The sequence below is a fragment of the Berghia stephanieae genome, chromosome 9 (assembly GCF_034508935.2).
Source record: "Berghia stephanieae isolate SIO BIC M18660-M18661 chromosome 9, UCSD_Bste_1.3, whole genome shotgun sequence".
NCBI classification, from domain to species: domain Eukaryota; kingdom Metazoa; phylum Mollusca; class Gastropoda; order Nudibranchia; family Aeolidiidae; genus Berghia; species Berghia stephanieae.
This window is the reverse complement of record NC_088368.1, coordinates 38,224,770-38,232,269: the sequence shown is the minus strand read 5'-3', so window position 1 is coordinate 38,232,269 and position 7,500 is coordinate 38,224,770.

The window sequence follows — 7,500 nt, the reverse complement described above, 5'->3', positions numbered from 1 at the left end:
TGGCGGACGCCCTTATGAAATATTTCCTCGGCGACCATACAAGCGTATCCAGAGGGAAAAAAAACATACATTTGATCATGTTTTGACTTTTACACAATCTGATCACAAGGCATATGAAAAGTTCTAGCCAGCATGAAGAATAAAAAGTAATGATTTTCTTTGTTTAGAACCAAGATGGCCGCCGTTGCCGGGAGGCGTGACATCAGACTATTGAATCGTATTGAGTGTGTGTATGTATTCGAGTGTGCTCATGTACGAATTTAGGTCATTTGTGTATCTTTCAACTCTGACACCCCCCTCCCCCCCCCCCGGCCACACACACACACACACACACACACACAAAAACACACACACACACACACACATATATATATATATATATATATATATATATATATATATATATATATATATATATATATAGGGTGCGAGAAAATAAAAGGCCCCAATTTGGAGATCTGTCATTTTAAAAGTAATAATAGTAGACATTCGTCCTTTTGACGCAATAATGATTTATAGGGAATGAGATTAGCGGAAGAGTAGAGGACGTGAGACGCATGCGCACAGCCAACATGACGTTCTCTCTCTAATAACTTTTCCGCCGGTGACGTCACAGACTATGGGTGACGTCCAATCAAGGGACGCTACTCCTCCGCTAATCTCATTCCCTAGTATTTAATCGTTTTTTTTTGTTTTTTGTTTTTTGGTGAACTTCCGTGATTGGAGTTGTGTCGACCCCGTGTCTATACAACTATCTACAAAAGAATTGTGTAAATCAAAGATAAATGTAAATAGACCTTATGTAATGATAAAGACATTATAAACACCATAAGCGTGTACTACACTGAGAAATACAAGGGCATCAAGACGTGGAACCATTCGATTCGACCAATTCAGAGCTTGAAACAAAACGAAACTTACTGTGTAAAAAAAAAACATCTATCGTAACTAAACATTACAAACAAAAGAGTTATAATAATGACTAATTGGATTCAATAGTCTGATGTCACGCCGCCCGGCAACGGCGGCCATCTTGGTTCTAAACAAAGAAAATCATTACTTTTTATTCTTCATGTTGGCTAGAACTTTTCATATGCCTTGTGATCAGAATGTGTAAAAGTCAAAACATGATCAAATTTATGTATTTTTTTCCCTCTGGATACGCTTTTATGCTCGCCGGGGTAATATTTCATACGGGCATCCGCCATTGTTCCGATAGTTTAGAGCCAGTGTTACTAAGTTTCCATGCGTCATAAGGAAGGAAGTGACGTTACGACTGTTGAAGAGTATTGGGAAGCTAATATGAAGTAATTCCAAGTAATAAAACAAAACAAAGATATCTACACAGTTAGGTCCCTAAGTTATCGATATCTATATCCAACACCCTCTACGATTAAAGCAATAAATAAAGCTATGTAAGTACAATAGAGATAGTTCGAAGATGACGTCACTCAGGTCTTTGTTATAGTTTTTTTTGCCATCCGCGTTTATGAGTAATGCTCACTGAACTGTTTTAACCCGACTATAAACGTCCATGGATACACATAGTTTTGTGTGTTGGTCCTTTATACTTCCGGATGGCAATGTTATGAGCTTCTTAGCCAAGCGCATACTATCTATAGATATACTCACACGCCAAAATGCCTGGAAACAACAGAAACTTCAATTCCAGAACGGGAGAAATCTATAGATAGTTCGAAGATGACGTCACAAATGTCTTTGTTATTGTTTTTTGCCATCCGCGTTCATGAGTAATGCTCACTGAACTGTATTAACCTGACTATAAACGTTCATGGATACACACAGTTTTGTGTGTTGGTCCGTCATACTTCCGGATGGCAATGTTATGAGCTTCTTAGCTAAGCGTATACTATCTATATTCATGTTTTCGTCCAACTGAGTCATCAATCACATGATTTGTTGAGGTCCAACGATTGGATATTTCTTAACAAATGTAAACACACTGCTTTGTTTATAAAAGTTGTAAACATACCCGTGTGCTGAGCTGAACAAAATGACCAATCGCGACGTAAGATTTTTCAAAAGCTGTGAATACTTTTCAACTTTGTGGGTCATTTTGAGCACGCTTTGCAATGTGACCTATGACCTCGAGCAAATGGAAAGGGAAAAAAGATAGAACGAATATGACGTCAGACAGGCCTTTGTTATTGTTTTTTTGCCATCCGCGTTTGTGAGTTGTTCTCACTAAACTGTATTAACCAGACTATAAAAGTTCATGGTTACACAGAGTTTTTGTGTGTTGGTCCGTTATACTTCCGGATGGCAATGTTGTGAACTCCTTGGCCAAGCGCTTTCTATCTATAGATAGTATGCGCTTGGCGAGCGTGTGGAGATGTGCGTGTGAGTAAGGGAGACTATGTTAGGGTTTTTGAAACTGATATGAAACGTCATCTTCATTTAGATATTTATATCATTTATCATTTTGGTGTTTATATATTATTACCTATTTTATCTATGTATTTTTGTCCAACTATCTATATCTATGTATTGTATTTTTAATTTCAAACATTGTAAACCAAATGACAATTTTTTTTTTTGGACAATTATTATTATTATTATTATTATTATTATTATTATTATTATTATATTATTGTTGTTGTTATTATTATTATTATTATTATTATTATTTTATTATTATTATTATTATTATTATTATTATTATTATTATTATTATTTATTATTATTATTATGATTATTATTATATTATGATTATTATTATTATTATTATTATTATTATTATTATTATTATTATATTTATTATTATTAATGTTTATTGTATCATAACGTCATTGAAAGTGCATGCTTGAAAGGAGGGAGCGGTGGTGGTGATTAAAGCAAGGGAGATTATCGTGTACAACAATGTAAATAAATGGGTTGTCTTTCTTGGCAGCTGAACTTGCCTGTTTGTTTACATCTGAACGTGAGAGGAATGTGAACGATGTTGGTTCGATCGTAGCCTTCTTCGTAAACACATAGCCTGGCCGTAGCCACCTTCGTAAACACATAGCATGGCCGTAGCCACCTTCGTAAACTCATAGCCTGGCCGTAGCCACCTCCGTAAACTCATAGCCTGGCCGTAGCCACCTCCGTAAAGTCATAGTATGGCCGTAGCCACCTCCGTAAAGTCATAGCCTGGCCGTAGCCACCTTCGTAAACTCATAGCCTGACACCGTAGCCTTTGTAAACTCATAGACTGACACCGTAGCCTTTGTAAACTCATAGCGTGACACCGTAGCCTTTGTAAACTCATAGCCTGACACCGTAGCCTTCGTAAACTCATAGCCTGACACCGTAGCCTTTGTAAACTCATAGCCTGACACCGTAGCCTTTGTAAACTCATAGCCTGACACCGTAGCCTTTGTAAACTCATAGCCTGACACCGTAGCCTTTGTAAACTCATAGCCTGACACCGTAGCCTTTGTTAACTCATAGCCTGACACCGTAGCCTTTGTAAACTCATAGCCTGACACCGTAACCTTTGTAAACTCATAGCCTGACACCGTAGCCTTTGTAAACTCATAGACTGACACCGTAGCCTTTGTAAACTCATAGCGTGACACCGTAGCCTTTGTAAACTCATAGCCTGACACCGTAGCCTTCGTCCGTATTTGTAAACTCATAGCCTGACACCGTAGCCTTTGTAAACTCATAGCCTGACACCGTAGCCTTTGTAAACTCATAGCGTGACACCGTAGCCTTTGTAAACTCATAGCCTGACACCGTAGCCTTTGTAAACTCATAGCCTGACACCGTAGCCTTTGTAAACTCATAGCCTGACACCGTAACCTTTGTAAACTCATAGCCTGACACCGTAACCTTTGTAAACTCATAGCTGACACCGTAGCCTTTGTAAACTCATAGCGTGACACCGTAGCCTTTGTAAACTCATAGCCTGACACCGTAGCCTTTGTAAACTCATAGCCTGACACCGTAGCCTTTGTAAACTCATAGCCTGACACCGTAGCCTTTGTAAACTCATAGACTGACACCGTAGCCTTTGTAAACTCATAGCTGACACCGTAGCCTTTGTAAACTCATAGCCTGACACCGTAGCCTTCGTAAACTCATAGCCTGACACCGTAGCCTTTGTAAACTCATAGCCTGACACCGTAGCCTTTGTAAACTCATAGCGTGACACCGTAGCCTTTGTAAACTCATAGCCTGACACCGTAGCCTTTGTAAACTCATAGCCTGACACCGTAGCCTTTGTAAACTCATAGCCTGACACCGTAGCCTTTGTAAACTCATAGCCTGACACCGTAGCCTTTGTAAACTCATAGCCTGACACCGTAGCCTTTGTAAACTCATAGCCTGACACCGTAGCCTTTGTAAACTCATACCCTGACCGTAGCCTTCATAAACACATAACCTGACCGTAGCTTTCATAAACACATAGCCTAACCGTAGCTTTCATAAACACATAGCCTAACCGTAGCTTTCATAAACACATAGCCTAAGCATAGCTTTCATAAACACATAGCATGACCGTAGCTTTCATAAACTCATAGCCTAACCGTAGCTTTCATAAACACATAGCCTAACCGTAGCTTTCATAAACACATAGCCTAACCGTAGCTTTCATAAACACATAGCCTGACCGTTGCTTTCATACACACATACCCTGACCGTAGCTTTCATAAACACATACCCTGACCGTAGCTTTCATAAACACATAGCCTAACCGTAGCTTTCATAAACACATACCCTGACCGTAGCTTTCATAAACACATACCCTGACCGTAGCTTTCATAAACTCATAGCCTACCATAGATTTCATAAACACATAGCCTAACCGTAGCTTTCATAAACACATACCCTGACCGTAGCTTTCATAAACACATAGCCTGACCGTAGCTTTCATAAACACACACCCTGACCGTAGCTTTCATAAACACATACCCTGACCGTAGCTTTCATAAACACATAGCCTGACCGTAGCTTTCATAAACACATACCCTGACCGTAGCTTTCATAAACACATACCCTGACCGTAGCTTTCATAAACACATAGCCTGACCGTAGCTTTCATAAACACATACCCTGACCGTAGCTTTCATAAACACATACCCTGACCGTAGCTTTCATAAACACATAGCCTAACCGTAGCTTTCATAAACACATAGCCTAACCAATATTACAATTTATTTCCGACATATACACCTCTGTTAACGGCCAGGTATTCATTTTACACATGAGTACGGTGAGAGAATGTGAGTATAGCTAGCGGCTTTTCCAAGGACTCAACAATGCGTCATTCAGAGAGGGACTCGAACCCATGACCTTCCGATCCGGAGGCGAATGTCAAACCACAAGATTAGACAGTCGAATATTCTGCGGTGGTTTGGATCCTATTATTGAGAAGTTTACATTAGATCGGTGAGGAGGAGGGGGCGAGAGGGGGGAGGGGGCAGAGGGAATTAGATAGCTCAGTTGGTAGACCATGCACTTCACATCCAAATCAAAGGGTCTGATATTGGTCCCGAATGAAGTCGAGAATCTTTTCTTCTAAGCCCCCCCCCCCCCCCCCGCCCAAACTGTCCACCCAGCAGTGATTGATTGGGTAGCTGGTCCGTAAGATCTGTCACAAAGTACTTTGCGATTGTCTAACGTCCTGTGTAAAAGAGTAGCACCCAGTTGCAATTGTCCGCTTCACTCATATATATATATATATATATATATATATATATATATATATTATATATATATATATATATATATATATATACTAGTAAAAAGCCCGCAATTTCGCAGGGAAAGAACTATTTTCATTCGATATTGCCAGAATCATTTTCATGATTAGCTTGATTACGATTAGATGCACATTTTAATCGATGTGCTTGCCGTCGCTGCCATGCTTTATTCGGCATGATTTTAGTTTATCAGTCAGTAGATATCAATATCAATAAGTCGCAAGTCTTTACCACGCTTTACTTGGGAGTGCTTTGCACTACCTTCAATACTTCACAAATTAAAATGGCGGCCGAGAATCAAAACAATGGTCAAATTAGGAAATTTTAAACTTTCACAAATCTATCAAGGTTTGTTCTAGAGCTTTTAAAACGCTTTTATATGATGACAAATTGAATAAATAAACGCCTGACAAAAGATCAACGGTGAAAATACAAATTGAATGAATACTGGGGATGTAGGAGCTTTCGGAATGTCTCCCCTTTACTTAACTTATGTGAGGTCAAATGAAAATCTGAAGCGGACGCGAAAAATATCAAGTCCCCGAATCTGTCTACATTTGGTTTGTTCGGGCGAGAAGCTAGACAGAACCAATTGACAGTTTGCCGAAACGTTTAACTAAATATTTCCCAGGGCAATAATTATCACATGGATGGCATAAAAACGACAGTAATATCAGCAGTAATATTAGTTGGTGTTGTTAATCGGTGAAACTTGTTTAAAATTTCTGTAAATCCGAAAACCGTCATGTGATCAAGTGAATTATATCACTATGAATGCCACGATTTGCTGAAAAATGCCGATCTGACAGTTCCTAGCAAACACCCCCCCCCCTCCCCCCTCGCTCAGGAATTTCTCTACTTGATGGACACCCTCCCCCCCCCCTAGTTTTTTCTTCCACGCAACCACATTCCAAAACACACACACACACACACACACATGTATACACCACACACACACACACACATGTATACCACACACACCTATAAACATACACGCAATGAGAACACACTACTACATAACAACACTGATCACCGCTAAATCAACACAACGGAAGTAAGGACTCTACTGGACAGATAGATTTGAGGGTGTGGCAATGAGATGTTAGTGTCTTCGGTACATTTTTTATGATATCTGTTTGACTTAACGAACTTTCAAACTCACTTTAAATTATAAAAGGAAATCAAGTTATCTGTTTATCTATCTGTAAAAAAATACATTTCTAATTTTCAAATCTTTCAATAGAGTTGTGCGCAGTATCAATTTTTTTATTGACTCAAATAAGCACAATGTTCTCCACAAGGCTATATTTTTTAAAGAAAGGTTATACATATATTTTTAGAGTGGCCACGTCGCAGGTTTGAGAGTCTTTTTTTTTTCCAAGATGACGGTCATTTAAATCAATTGATATTAAAATTTCGACGACGAGTTTTCTGGCCAAATATTTCAAAACGAGATTTTCGAGATAATGGCACTTAACTGGTTAAGCACTTGCGTCATCCCGATAAAAAAAAACAAACAAACCGCTTTGGGCTTAGGAGTTCGAGTTATTGAGAGTTGACTGTAGTCTGTTCTATTTTTAGACACAAATTAATTACTGACATGATAAGGCAATGTCAAAACCATGACAGTCTTTGGAAGAAAGATGAGATGCTGGGCTAGGAAAAGAGGTGGGTGTGTCACTAATGATTAGATATAATAACTAATAATAATAATAATAATAATATAATAATAATAATAAATAATAATAATAATAATAATAATAATATAATGATAATAATAATAATAATA